This window comes from Apium graveolens, chromosome 7 (genome assembly GCF_009905375.1).
Source record: "Apium graveolens cultivar Ventura chromosome 7, ASM990537v1, whole genome shotgun sequence".
Taxonomy (NCBI): Eukaryota; Viridiplantae; Streptophyta; class Magnoliopsida; order Apiales; family Apiaceae; genus Apium; species Apium graveolens.
Window position 1 is genome coordinate 4,325,080 of NC_133653.1, and position 16,345 is coordinate 4,341,424.

General features: G+C 36.5%; 1 pseudogene; it reads right to left on the reverse strand.

Moving 5' to 3' along the window:
- Positions 1–2,231: 2,231 nt before the first annotated feature.
- Positions 2,232–4,133, reverse strand: LOC141673127 (BTB/POZ domain-containing protein At5g41330-like; annotated as a pseudogene).
- Positions 4,134–16,345: the final 12,212 nt, after the last annotated feature.

Below are 16,345 nucleotides of genomic sequence, written 5' to 3' on the forward strand. Positions count from 1 at the left end.
ATCATATTTAATAATTAATAAATTACAGGATTATTAGAATGTATTTGCTATGACAAAACGTGGCATAACAACTACCCTTAATTCTTCAGTATAGCTTGCTGCATCGGAGAACTAAGCATTCTTCGATCGCTGAAATAACTGAAAATCAGAACTTAGTACATAACATGAAGCAGCTCCGTGCTTGAAATAATTATGCCAATTCACGTGTGAGACCATGCAAGATCCCAAAAAGATACATATTTTCCTTGTTTGTGGCTGCGCGAGTACAAATTTATAAACCCATTGCGAACATCATTGTTAAGTTGGACCTTGGCGTACACACTCTTTAAGATATAGCAGCTGAATGTAAAATCGGTTTTTCTGCCGTGTGCCCATGGGCACACACTAAACACAAACTTCTATCATTTTAGCTTGTTTTGATTGGCCAATACTTCTTAATAATGATGGACACCCTGCATTTACAACAAATACACCAGTCAAAACTCTCCAAACTTTATAAGTTTTAGTGTTTAGCATGTGCCCATGGGCACACACTAGACAAACCCATGCAAAATAGAATTGTTGAGGTGAACTGCTAGTATTATCCGAGTGTAACAATATGAACAAACATGCCTTCAGCATAAGATAAGGTAAAACTCCCGACCTTCAATTTTTTTCCATACTTGAGATAAGGTGGAACTATCGACCTTCAATCTCTTTTCATAATTGAGATAAAGTGAGATCGCACCTTTGATCTTTTCATGTGCAATCTTTCTGCCTATCTAGGCATAAAATATAAGCCAATTTATACCCATATGAGTGTCAAATAAGCTAGTATTTACCCATCTGTGTGTCAACAATAAACAAGCTCACAATTAGTAGTGTATATCCTTCCAAGTGGTTGTCTCAGCTAACAAATTTAACAATTCTAATTCAAAAGTTTAAAAATATTTTTCGACATATATGTATTACGGCGACAGTATATGCAAAATATTTTAAACGCAATTCAAACATAATAAATATACCAATTCAGAATTGTCGCGATATTGATTTTTTTCCAAAAATAATGCTCTTTCTTAAACATTTTTCTCAAAATTATGCATCTCGCATATATAATTTATTTTTAAAAATATGCAACTCGTACGATTTCTAAACCTATTAATAACTTTCCAAAATAAATATCTCGTACGATATTTTCCAAAATATATGCGTCTTTCACGAATTGGGTCTCACAAGTAATTTTACAATCTTAAAAATATGTGATTCGCATGAATTTTCAAATAATAAATAATTTTCTAAAATATTATTTAAAAATATAGTTTTTATGCATGCATCACTTAAAATTAATTTGCAGAAAATAAATCAACACAAAAATAAATGCTTCTTTTTTCTTTTGTATCGCATGTGGCCTCCACCGTTTGCTGCCTTGATCTTCTGTCTGGGCCCACGTCACATGTCTTGTTCTTCTTTCTAGTTTTGTTCTTCGACTTCTCCTTTTAATACATCACCATCGAAGTAAAATTTTCAGGTTTGATAAAATTACTCTAACGGAGACTCCGTCTTTACGTTATCTTGTTGAAATATTTTTTTAATGTCGCGTGTTCGTTGAATGCGTGTATGAGAGCCGCTGGGAAAAACTAAAATGTCTCGTCTCTGTAGAGTTCCCTCCCCGCTTAATATTTAATCCAAGGTTTGTTAAGAATCATCCACCCTCCATCGGATAATTAACCCCCTCATTCTAGCGCCAAATGTTGTTGGAGGAATTAGGTAACATTATGAAATCAAGGATTTACTGTAATAATTGAGTGATTTGTGTATGAATGTGGCTATTTTTAGGAACTAGGGTTTATAAAAAATAAAGGGGCTGGACTTGGGAGATGTCTCGATTTGTCTCGTGTATCGGGTCCCTTAACCAAGATGTGCGTACCAATTTATATTGGATCAAGCCTACGTAGTTCAGTGAAACTTGGGTTTATCCCCGAAAGACTTTAGGGATAAACTTTATTAATATGCTAATTACCGATTTAATCTCGGTATTGTGATATCTTCATGATATGAAGGATATCGTTGAGAGATATTTTCCGTTATTGATATATTGAGATTGATTCTTTCCTCGTTTCGGAGAAAGGATAACTTGGGTTTTATACAATTAATTACTAATAGTAATTAATAATTAACAAATTACAGGATCATTAAAAAAGATTTGCTATGCCAAAACGTGACATAACACAAACATTTTGTTTCCTCCAAACTAAAGGTTGGATATTCGGCTACCTCCCATGTCCTATTCTCTCCCCATTAGGTTCTTTCTAAAAACCATCCCGTCCGCATAATTACCAGTCTTCCTCAAAGACCCTACCATGACCTCCGACCAAAACTCTAAATATCCTCCTTTGCTGCAAAACACCTGATTATTGTGACTTTGAATCTTATACCCAACACCTTCTTTATTTCCAGTCATCGGCTTTCTTTCATTGCCTAAACACTCTCATGAGTATTCAGCACCCATATTGTTCATATCAGAGAAAAAACCTCTCATGGATTCACACCAACCTTAAATATCGCAGAAAAGATTATCCATACCGGTAACATCCACTGATCATCACCATAAACCTCACAATGACCAATCTCAGCAGCATGACGTAAACTACCTTGCAAATCATAAACCATAATTGCACTCGAATTTCTTAACCCGACTCAAAACTACCAAATAAAAAATTAGGTGATGACCCAATTTCCTGCATCGTTGAACTAGACCTAGTCACATTCTCCCATCTCAATGCTTCCATAACAAATTCATTTTTGAGATCAAGAATTTGAAATCCTGAAAAATCAGTAGCACCAGCAGCAACAATAACACGACTAATAGACAACAAAGAATCAACAACACTAAATTCAGTCAAAATGGTTGATTTTTTCCTCAATGACAAATCAAAAGAGTAATCTTGCTACCATGTGCAACATGAACAAATCCATAAGGAGTTGTAGACATACAATTAGGCTCATCTATATCATTTAAAGACAAAACTAAAGATTTTTCAAGACTAAAAGCTTCAAATTGAAAAGGGTTAGATAAAGAACCAACAAGAACATCTTTAATCCCATAAAACTGAGCTTCAAAAATCAAATCTTGAAGATCAATACCTTTAGCTTTAGATGAAAGATTACTCGTTCTTAACAAAAATAACAAAATAGCAAACAATTCAGGTTCTCTATCAATAAAGATGACATTTTTATCATCACAAGCTTGAGAAAGAATTGAATTAGGAAAAGATGGCCACCAACTTCAATGTTAAGAACATTAGACTTGAAATCTTGAAATTTTGATTGAAACCTGTTAATTCAAGTGTTTATGATGATAAGAGTTCTTAGCAATAGAATGAAGACATCAGATTGGAATCATCCAAGATCTCAGCAATGTTTATCAGAATGCAGTTTGTTCAATCTTCCTGGAAGTCTATCCCCCAGGTTTAGTATTAGGTTGTTAGGGTTTGTGTAAATCTTGTTTATCTGGATAAACCTTATCTCAAACAAACCCACCACCTTATCTTATAAATCAAGTTTAAATCTCTCAAGCCTTATCTTTACTTGATTTATCTTTTTCAAACAACTAACAGACTAGTTTCTCAAGTATTCATTCAAATATTTTCAAACAAACTTATCTTATTTATCTTATCCTTTGTTTGAAAATAAGTCTGTTAGAACATTGCCTATAAATACAACTCTTCATTTCAGATTTGTAGTTACCACTTTCACGAGAATCTTTCATCATCTGAAATCATTTTCTTGTTCCATACCCGAGATATTCATATCCAGAAAAACAAGAAACTTAGTTTGGGTTGTAAAATTTCACATTACATTCTTGTAACTGAATCGTGTATTATATCACTTGTCCCGGGTTGTGGGAGGTTGATTACAACAGGAAGGCCAAGTAGCTTTGTGCTAGGTAGCTGTGTGCTAGGGAAAGGGTTCTTTCAAGTGGGCCAAGTTTGTAATCAAGGAAAGTTTGTAAGTACTTTATTTTAAGTGGATATAATACATTCTCTATGCTAGTTGGCATGGGGACTTGGATGTAGGCCATAGACTAGGTGTAGGGGCCGAACCAAGTGAAAACTCTTGGTGTTCTGCATTGTTTGATTTCTTTATTACTGCATTTATATTTCAGTATTTTACTTTCAGCAGTTAAAAGAGACTGTCCCATACCCTGTCTTATTTATAAAGGGACTGTCCCATTTGCATAAGAGACTGTCCCATTTGCCTTGACAGTTAGAATATAATTTTATCTATCGAGCCATCAAATTTCATTTGGTATCAGAGCAGGTGCATTTAATTCTCTTTTTAGTGTTTATTTTGCTAGCGATCCATGGCTCAACCAGATAGGTATTCAAACAATTATCCACCACTGCTTCATGGTGCTGAAAACTACAATGACTGGAAGTTTTGGATGAAAATCTTTCTCCAGCGTGATGCATTTGAATGGGATGTTGTAGAAAATGGTTTCACAATTCCTATGAAAGAAGGGAAGCCAAAATCTCTCAAGGATCTCTCTCCCGAAGAAGTGAACGCAATGAATTCCAATGCTAAAGCTATGAACTCACTTCTCAATGGCATGGTAGCTACAGAATTAAGAAAAGTTTCAGCATGTACTACTGCCAAGCAGATTTGGGATACGATCAACGTCAGCCACGAAGGCACGTCTAAGGTACGTGAAGTAAAATTAAGTATGCTAATGAGTGACTATGAAGGTTTCAGGTTGGAAAGAGATGAAAGCGTGCGAGATGCTCAAGGGAGGTTTCTGACATTGATGAACTCCATCTCACTTCTGGAAAGGATCATTCCTCAATCTGAGATCAATAGGAAAATCCTCAGAGCAATGCCAAAGAAGTTTGCTCCAAAGGTTACCATTCTGCAGGATTCAACACTGCTTTCGACTATGGATACTCTAACACTGTTCAGTGAATTGGAAGAATTCGAAAATCAGCTACGTAGATATGATGAAGAAGATGAAGCTCCTCGTAAGAAAACTCTTGCACTTAATGCAGATGCAGATGAGTCTCCTGATGATTCTGATGAAGAGATTGCTCTTCTAACAAAGAAGTTTCATAAATTTCTTGCCAAACGGAATGCTTCCAAACGACCTATGAAGTCACAGTTTCCGAAGAAGGACTTCAAATCTAATCCGAGCAAGGAGGTCAAAGTGAATCAAAGCAAGGATACTTGTTTTGAGTGTGGAAAGAAAGGGCACTTCAAAAAGGACTGCTACAAGCTGAAGAACAAAAAGAAGGCATTAATTACCTGGAGTGATGATGAATTTGATGTGGAGATCGATTCAGACGATGAAGTTGCTCAACTTTGCTTTGCTGGACTAGAGGACAACTCCAGTGATAATGATGAGGTACAGAATATTAAGTATAATTCAAATATATCTTCGTCTATTTTAAATTTGTAGGTCCAGGTTAAGAAGTTGAAAGAAAAGAATGCTTATTTAAAGCAAGCTTTAAGTGAAGTTCTTAGTGAAATGGATGACCCCATGAAGGAAGAAGCCCTAGTTGTTGAGAACAAATCATTGCTTGAAAGGGTTTCAAAACTTACTGAAGAAAATCAATATCTCAAAAATGAGATTGAGATGAAGGATGTATGCCTTGAAGCCTTAAAGAAAGAGTCAATATCTGTTGATCCAGAAACCGTTAAAGAAGACAGTGCTCCTGATCCCTTAGTTCCTGAATTAAAGCAGAAAGTCGAATAGCTTGAAAAGGATTTAGCTAAATGTTTTCATGGAGAAGGAACTTTGAATGCTCTTCTTGGTGAACAAAAATCTTCTCTTGATAAAGGAGGTTTAGGATGTGAGTCAATCAAGAAACGTGCATTTCAAGGCGGTTATAAGCGAGCTCCTATGAAATATAAGATGCCTTATGAGAAATGTCGAGATTGTGGCAAAGCTGGCCACCCTACAGCTGAATCTAGATTATGTGGTATCAAGGACCACTTCTCTAACTCATCTTATAAATCGTCTACTAGATATAAATCTGCTAATACTTCTGTTAATATTGTTTAGATGTAGATTAAGAAATCAGATAGACATTTATATAAGATTTGTGATACTAACCAACCAGGACCCAAGGTTAAGTGGGTACCTAAGGGATAAAGCAATTCTTGCAGGTTTGTTTGAAGGTCCATGTTCCGCGAAATAAATGGATCATCGACAGTGTTTGTTCACGTCACATGACAGGTGATAAATCCAAGTTTCTATCTCTAGTTGCCAAGGAAGGTGGCTTAGTTACTCTTGGAGATTCAAACACCGTCAGAATTATTGGAAAAGGTACCATTGGTAATGACAGGTTTGCTATTTCTAATGTTTGTTTAGTTGATGGTTTGAAATATAATCTTATTAGTGTAAGTCAACTCACTGATGCTGGTCATAAGGTTAAGTTTGATAAAGATGTATGTTACATTGGTACTAAGTCTAACGAGTTTGCCTTAGTTGCCAAAAGGAAAGGAAATATTTTTGTGTTAGATTTTGATGAACAGCAGGAGGAAATTTGTCTTTGGCATCGACGTCTAGGCCATGTTCACATGGATCTTCTTCAGAAGATATCTTCTCATGATCTGGTTCGAGGTCTACCAAAGATGAAGTACAAGAAAATAGAACCTTGCACAGCTTGCCAGCTTGGAAAACAGGTGAAAACTTCCTTTACTGCCAAGAATAAAGTATCAACTTCTGTTCCTTTGCAGCTCCTTCATCTAGATCTTTTTGGTCCAGAAAGGTATGTAAGCTTAGGAGGTAAGAATTATGCTTTTGTTATAGTTGATGATTATTCTCGTTTCACTTGGGTATTATTTTTACGATCTAAGGATGAAGCTTTTGCTGAGTTTAAGGATCTTATTACTAACCTTGAGACTAAGTATTCATTTAAGCTCAAGACTATTCGTAGTGATCATGGAGGTGAATTCGAGAAGGATTTCATAACCTTCTGTAAATCAAGAGGAATCACTCATGAATTCTCAGCTCCTCGAACTCCTCAGCAGAACGGAGTAGTAGAACGCAAGAACAGGACTCTACAGGAAACTGCCAGAACTCTACTACATGAGAGTAAGCTTCCAAGAAAATTTTGGGCTGAAGCGGTACACACTTCCTGTTATGTTTAAAATAGAGTACTTATTCGTCCTATTTTGCTTAAAACTCCGTATGAATTGCTTAAGGACTCCTAACATTAGTTATTTTCGAGTTTTTGGTTCCAAGTGTTTTATTTTAGATACTCAAAATAATCGAGGCAAGTTCGATGCGAAATCTACGGAAGGAATCTTCTTGGGATATTCTACAACAAGCAAAGCTTATCGTGTTTATAATTCTGTCAAGAACAAAGTAGAAGAATCCATCAATATTACGTTCAATGAATCCTCAAGGAATATATCTCAAATTGATGAAGACACTGCGGATCTATCGTCTCATTCCCAAATGAGACAGTCTCATTCTGAAAAGAGTCAGTCTCATTCTGACAAATCAAACAGTCAAGACTCTCCAGGTCCATCTCAGTCTTCTGATAATTCTTCAGGATCTACTCAAGCTTCAGATGAATCTTCTGGCTCTCCAAAGACTCCCCATAGTGTTTCAAATGTGAATTCTGTTACTCCTCTGGATAAATCATCACAAGCGGAAATGAGGCAGCCTCTTTTGAATGAGACAACTCCCATTCATTTCCAGGCAGACAATTCTAATGAGGAAGAGATGAGTAATATTCAACTTCCTAAGTCTTCTAGAACTGTGAAGAATCATCCACCAGATAATCTTCTCACTGATTTAGATCAAGGGATTTCTACTCGAAGCAGACTTCATAATCTATGTGCATTCTGTGCTTTTGTTGCTGAATTCGAACCAAAGAATGCTCAAGAAGCAGTTGCAGACGAACATTGGTCTGTTGCAATGCAGGAGGAATTGAACCAGTTCGAGCGTTGTGATGTTTGGGAACTAGTCCCACCTCCTCAGGATGCCAAGATCATTGGTACTCGTTGGGTTTTCAAGAATAAGAAAGATGAAGATGGAAATATCATTCGAAATAAAGCTCGTTTGGTTGCTCAGGGATACAATCAGCAGGAAGGAATCGCTTACGACGAGACATATGCTCCAGTAGCTCGTTTAGAAGCTATTCGAAGCTTAATGGCTTTTGCAGCTCACAAGAAGTTCAAGCTCTATCAGATGGACGTCAAAAGCGCATTTCTAAATGGCTATCTCAAGGAAGAAGTCTACGTGAAGCAGCCTCCAGGTTTTATTCATGAGAAGTACCCTAACTATGTTTACAAGCTCAAGAAATCTGTCTATGGATTGAGACAATCCCCTCGCTGTTGGTATGAACGTCTCAGTCAATTTCTTGTGAACAATGGTTTCATTCATGGTACACTCGATCCAACTCTCTTTATTTTTCATAAACGTGATAACTTTCTTTTAGTACAAGTTTATGTTGATGATATAGTATTTGGATCTTCTAACGAATCTGTTAGGAATATATGTGCATTAGTTTGATGATATGTTTAACAAAACACTTAAGTAGAAATTTAGTGTCTGTAGCCTCAACGGATAAGACCACTTTGGCTATCCGTTGATGGTGTAGCTTTACTTAGAAATAAGTCTAGTATTGTAGCATATTTCAGTCTCTGTATTTAAAATTGTAATTCTTAGAAGTTGAGAGAAACTATGAGTCATGTTGACTACTAGATGATATGCAGATAGGAAGGCCAATTGTAAATATTTCATGCCTTGTAATTTTGTATAAATGAAGTGGTATCAACGGATGACTTAAAAGACCTTCAACGGATGAGAAGCTAAGCTTCAACGGATGTCTCTAAAGCTTCAACGGATAACATCCTTCAACGGATGAGAGCATCAACGGATGAAAGCTTCAACGGATAACATCCTTCAACGGATGAAGTCATCAACGGATGAAAGCTTCAACGGATGTTCTGCTAATCAGCCGTTGATAAGTGGTAGTTGTACCTACAAGCAGAGGCACGTGGGTTGACAGAGAAAACTGAGATGTGGTAGCCGAATTTCAGGATCAACAGAAAAAGCAGCCGTTCTTCTTTTGTACAAAGTTGCAATAGTCAACAAAGTACTTGAGTGAACAGGAAAAGAAGCAAGTGAAGAACTTATTTTACTATTGTAATTTTATATTGTTTTTCACTTGTACACTTGGTAATATATATGAACCAAGAAGAAGCTAGTAATTAGACAGATTTTTCCAGAGCTGTTAAGAAATATCTTGAGAGAAAATTCATCTAGTTTGTACTAGGATGCAGCTGTGATCAACATTGTTGAACACAGATTTTCTAATATACCATCTCTGGTGGAACAACAAATCCACCAGAAAAGTTTTTAAGGTCTGTTGTGTTCTTTACATTTGTGCTTGAATATATATCTGTCTGTATTAGCTTAAAGCAATTCACACACTTGTTCTTCTTGAACACACAACTTTATAAACTGCTCAAAACTTGAAAAAGTTTTGAGATTTACATTCAACCCCCCTTCTGTAAATCTCATTGTTAGTCTTCTAGGAATAACAATTGGTATCAGAGCAGGCTCTTGACACACAAAGAGTTTAAAGATCTTGGAATCTAACAAAGATGAGTAAGAAGGATATTGGAGTAAAGATCCCAGTTCTTGACAAAGACAGTTATCACCACTGGAAGGTGAAAATGCACCTTCATCTACTCTCCCAAGATGAAGGTTATGTAAACTGCATTGAGAATGGTCCTCACATTCCCCACAAAGTAGCCACAGTTGCTACGGCCACAATTGCTGTTGGTCAATCCATTCCAAAACCCAGAGCAGAATGGACAATGGAAGACACAGAAGAAGTCCACAAGGATAAGAAGGCTATGAACATTTTGTTTAATGGTCTTGACAAGGATATGTTTGATAATGTGATAAATTGTTCAACTGCCAAAGAGGTTTGGGACACAGTTCAGCTGCTGTGTGAAGGTACAGAACAAGTAAGAGAGAACAAAATGCAGCTTCTCATTCAACAGTATGAGCACTTTCATTTTGAAGAAAATGAATCTTTAAATGACACATTCAATAGATTCCAAAAACTGTTGAATGGACTGAAGCTGTATGGTAGAGTGTACCAGGTGAAGGATTCAAATCTTAAATTTTTGAGATCCTTACCAAAGGAATGGAAACCCATGACTGTTTCCTTAAGAAACTCTCAAGATTATAAGGACTTTACTCTTGAAAGATTATATGGAATCTTGAAGACTTATGAACTAGAGTTGGAACAGGATGAGGTATTGGAGAGGGGGAGAAAGAAAGGAGGTTCAGTTGCATTGGTAGCTGAAAATGAGAATGAATGCAGAAAAGAAACTGTGAGATCTACATCAAGCTCCAAAGATGGTGTAAGAAATCCAGAATCAGACAAGGGTAAAGGGCAAGTTGCTGAAAATGAAGACAACTCCAGTCAAGATGACTCTGATGGTATTGATGAGCATCTTGCATTTCTGTCCAGGAGATTTGCAAAGATGAAGTTCAGGAAAAACACTAGAGCCACTAAACCCCATAAGAACATGGTGGACAAATCCAAGTTCAAGTGTTTTAATTGTGGTATGAGTGGACACTTTGCAAGTGAGTGCAGAAGGCCAACCTCTGAAAAGAAGAAATTTGAACAAGTAGATTACAAAAAGAAATATTTTGATCTGCTCAAACAGAAGGAAAGGGCTTTCATTACTCAAGAAAGAGACTGGGCAGCTGATGGAGAAGAAGAGGATGAAGACATGGAATATGTTAACTTGGCTCTCATGGCTGATTCTGAGGAGAATGAAGTTAGTTCATCAAGCAACCAGGTAATTACTACTGATATAACACAGCTTACTAAAGAAGAGTGCAATGATGCTTTTAATGACATGTCTACTGAACTGTATCATTTGCGTGTATCTCTTAAATCTCTTGCTAAAGAAAATAGTAGGATTAAAGAGAACAATCTGTTTTTAAGTAATAGAAATGCTGTGTTAGAAGATAAGTTAATTGACCTAGAAAAGACTAAGCTGCATTGTGTATCTGTTGAAAATGAACTAGCTGAATCTATTAAGAAAGTAGAAATACTTTCCAATCAATTAGAGAAAGAGCAAGAGGTGATTAAAGCCTGGAAAACATCTAGGGATGTAAGTGCTCAAATTGCCAAAGTCCAAGGAATTGAATCATTCTGTGAAACTGCCTGGGATAAAAATAAAAAGAAACTGGAATTAATTGATGGACTGTCAACGGATGTGGAATCAACGGATGATGAAAGTTATCCGTTGAAGGAAGAAAAGGAACATCCGTTGAAGGTTCCTCAATTAAAACAGGCAGATGTTTCTAAAAGAGAAAATCTAAAGAAACTCAACAAAAAGTTTGGTTCAACTTCAAAGAACTTTGTCAAAGAAGGAGCAAGCACATCCAAAGATGTCAGAAAGGTGAATGTAGGGCACATGACCTTAGAACAGTTAAACAATAGGCTCAAGATGGTTGAGGATAAAAAGGAATCCAAAAGGAAATCCAACAGAAATGGGAAGGTAGGAGTTAACAAACATAACAATTACACACCTGACAAGTATGCTCCTAGAAAAAGCTGTGTGCATTGTAGTAGTGTTAATCATCTATCTGCTAACTGTAAATCTATTAAGAAATCTCCCATAACTGTACCCTCTTCCATGCCTAACATGTCTGTATCACCTCTACATGCTCTGCCTGTTATGTCTCAACAAAATCCTTATGCACATTTTGCAAACATGCCATATTTTAACAATTCTTATCTTGCTGCATTCAGTATGCCTCAATTGCCATACAATATGCCAATGTGGAATAACATGTATGCACAATCCATGCCTAATAATACTATAAATGTGCTGGATAATGTTGTGACTAACCCTACACCTCAACCAACCACATCTAAGACCAAGGTTGACTCAAACTCACCTAAGTCTAAAGATGCAGGAGGAATGAAGTCTAGGAGAAAGGCTAACAAGAATGGACCCAAGGAAACTTGGGTACCAAAATCAAATTGATTGATTTTGTGGTGTGCAGGAAAATAGAAGAAATCTATGGTACTTGGACAGTGGCTGTTCAAGACACATGACTGGAGATTTCTCCCTGCTCACAGAGTTTAAAGAGAGAGCTGGCCCCAGCATAACCTTTGGAGATGACAGCAAAGGGTTTACTATGGGATATGGCTTGATTTCAACAAGGAATGTCATCATTGAAGAAGTTGCATTAGTTGATGGTCTCAAGCACAACTTACTGAGTATCAGTCAACTATGTGATAGAGGGAATACAGTTTCCTTCAATTCTGAAGCCTGTGTTGTCACTAGTAAGAAAGACAACAAAGTGGTTCTAACTGGAGTTAGAAAAGGAAATGTGTACTTAGCTGACTTCAACTCTACAGATGCAGAATCTATTACTTGTCTTTTCAGCAAAGCAAGTTCAGTTGAGAGTTGGCTATGGCACAAGAAGCTATCCCATTTGAATTTCAAGACAATGAATGATCTAGTCAAAAAGGACTTAGTAAGAGGAATTCCTCTTGTTGAATTCTCAAGGGATGGTCTGTGTGATGCTTGTCAGAAAGGCAAACAAAGGAAAGCATCATTTCAGAAGAAGCTTGAAACAACAATTGATGAACCATTACAGCTGTTACATATGGATTTGTTTGGACCAGTCAATGTATTGTCAATAGCAAGAAAAAGATATTGTTTAGTGATTGTAGATGATTTCTCAAAGTTCACATGGGTCTATTTTCTTGGATCAAAGGATGAAGCAAGTGAAATCATTATCAATCACATCAGGCAAGTCAATAATCATCCTGACTTAAAAGTAAGAAACATCAGGAGTGACAATGGAACTGAATTCAAGAATTTGACATTAAGGCTGTTCTGTGAAGAAAATGGAATCATGCATGAGTTCTCAGCTCCAAGAACACCTCAGCAAAATGGGGTAGTTGAAAGAAAGAACAGATCTTTAATTGAGGCTGCCAGAACAATGCTTGAAGAATCAAAGTTACCAACATATTTTTGGGCTGAAGCTGTTAATTGTGCCTGTTTCACTCAAAATATTTCTCTGATCAATCAAGCTAAAGGCATGACTCCTTATCAGTTGTTCAAGAAAAGAAAACCAACTCTAAACTTTCTTCATGTCTTTGGATGTAAATGTTTTATACTAAGGAATCAATCTGACCATAAAGGGAAGTTTGATGCAAAGGCTGATGAAGGAATATTTGTTGGTTATTCAGCTGGAAAATCTTATAGGGTCTACAATCTAAGAACCAACATTGTTATGGAATCTGTGCATGTTGTGTTTGATGATAAAAAGATTGATGGACTAACAGATGAGGAACATTATGAGAGACTCAAATTTGACAATATTGAAATATATTGTGATAATAGTGAAGAAGAGATTGATGGAGACGACACTTCAAAAGGAATACAAAATTTGCTCCTGGATAATGCACAAAATTCAGCATCCGTTGAAAGACATTGTGCATCATCCGTTGAAGTACTTAATGAAACATCCGTTGATCATAGCTCATCAACTGATAATCAATTTACATCATTAATTGATGGAACTCCAAGTTCCCTGCAAAGGACCAACAACTCAGGGGGAGTTTCAACTAATCAAAACTCTATCTCACATCATGACAATACTGAGATCACCTCATCTAGAGCTCATCTTCCACCTCAAAGGAAATGGACCAAGAATCATCCCTTTGAACTGATCATTGGTGATGCATCATCTAAAGTGCAAACAAGAAGAGCTACTCAAGATGAATGTCTGTATAGTAGTTTTCTATCTCAGGAGGAACCTAAGAAAGTGGAAGAAGCCTTATTGGATCCAGATTGGATATTAGCTATGCAGGAAGAGCTAAACCAATTTGAGAGAAACCAAGTTTGGAAGCTGGTACCCAAACCAAAGAACAAGAGTCCTATTGATACAAAATGGGTATTCAGAAATAAGATGGATGAAAATGGCATTATCATAAGGAATAAAGCCAGATTGGTTGCTAAAGGCTATTCTCAGCAAGAGGGAATAGATTTTGATGAGACATATGCTCCTGTTGCAAGACTTGAAGCTATCAGAATCTTTCTAGCCTATGCAGCCCATGCCAATTTCAAAGTCTATCAAATGGATGTCAAGAGTGCATTTCTAAATGGGAAATTAGAGGAAGAAGTCTATGTAAGTCAACCTCCAGGATTTGAAGATCCAAATTTTCCAGACTATGTGTATTATCTGTTGAAAGCACTCTATGGACTGAAGCAAGCACCTAGAGCCTGGTATGAAACATTATCAAAATTTCTTTTGGAGAATCACTTCACTAGAGGTACTGTTGATAAAACTCTCTTCTTTAGAAATGTTAATGGCTCTAGTATACTTGTTCAAATTTATGTAGATGACATAATATTTGGTTCTAAAGATAATAATCTTTGTAAGAAGTTTGCTAAGCTAATGCAAAGTAATTATGAAATGAGCCTAATGGGAGAACTAACCTATTTTCTTGGTTTACAAATTAAACAAGTTAGTAATGGAATTTTCATTAGTCAAACTAAATATATTCATGATCTTTTAAAGAAGTTTGACTTAATGGAATGTTCATCTGCAAAAACTCCCATGGCCACTGCCACCAAACTTGAATTAAATAAGACTGAAAGGTCTGTGGACATTACAAGTTATAGAGGCATGGTTGGTTCACTTTTATATTTAACTGCTAGCAGACCAGATATAATGTTTGCTACATGTCTGTGTGCGAGATTTCAAGCTGATCCTAGGGAGTCTCACTTAATTGCTATCAAGAGAATTTTCAGATATCTCAAGGGTACACCAAATTTAGGAATTTGGTATCCTAGAGAATCTGGCTTTGATCTAATTGGTTATTCAGATGCAGACTATGCAGGTTGCAAAATAGACAGGAAAAGTACAACAGGCTCCTGTCAATTCCTGGGAAACAAGCTTGTATCATGGTTTAGCAAAAAGCAAAATTCAGTCTCTACTTCTACAGCTGAGGCTGAATACATTGCTGCTGGAAGTTGCTGTTCTCAAATGTTATGGATGAGGAATCAACTCCTTGATTATGGACTTCATGTTGATAGAATACCTATCTTTTGTGACAACACAAGTGCCATAGCCATAACAGAGAATCCTGTGCAGCACTCAAGGACCAAGCACATTGATATTAAGTACCACTTCATCAGGGAGCATGTCATGAATGGTACAGTAGAACTACATTTTGTTCCAAGTGAACAACAAATTGCTGACATATTTACCAAGCCACTTGATGAATCAACATTCACAAGATTGGTAAGTGAGCTAGGTATGCTTAATTACTCTTAAAATTCATGTCTTCTTTGCAATTTGATGTGGAGCCTGAAATATATTAGTTGCTAGAACAAATTTGACTTTTAACAAAGTTTATTCCATCAACGGATGTTCCCTATCCGTTGAAAGTCAAAATTGCTCTATCAACGGATATTCATTATCCGTTGAAAGACAAGTATATCTCTGGAACTTTTATCCGTCAACGGATAAAGCTGAAGTACCTTTCAACGGATGACAATTTACATTATCCGTTGAAATGTCACATCAGACGTTTGAGGTGTTTCACAGCCGTTGATTCTATTTTCTTAACCGTTGATACCATACATACATCTGTATGTATTGGTTTTAAAGGTAGTTATTAGAATACTTACAGTTTATTCTTAAACGGCTGAAATTCACTAACACCTATTTATTGATTAATCCTTTATTTATTTTTTTTTGAAAGCATATAAGCCCTTCTGATTGTTCATTATTACTTTACGCTTTCTTAGAATTTCAAGCATTTACCATTTTCTCTCTGCAAAACCCTCAAGTTATTCTCTGCAATTTCTACTCACAACAATGGCACCAGTCGTGAAGATTATGTCTCAATCTGGGTTCATCTACGAGAAGAATAATTTCATAGCTCTGGTAGAGAAGAATGAAGCCCACTCAGATTATCACAAAATGATGGACTTCATCAAAAACTGTAAACTTAGCTATGCAATGCTGGAAGCCCCAACGATTTTCTGTGAAGTAGTTGAGGAGATTTGGACAACTGCTGAGTTCAACTCCATGGATATGACTATCTCCTTCACTCTCAAAGGTAAAAATCACTGTATAAACTGTGATGACTTACAAGCATGTTTTAAATTACCTGAGAACAATGCCATGACACCACACACTGATAGTGATGTATCCAGCATGTTAGATTCCATAGGTTACTCTCTTAACTCTGCTAATTTAGGGGGTATTAGACGAAAAGGCCTTAGGAAAGAATGGAGTTTTCTTGGGGATGCCTTCATAAAGGTTTTCTCTGGGAAAATTAGTAATTTTGATGCC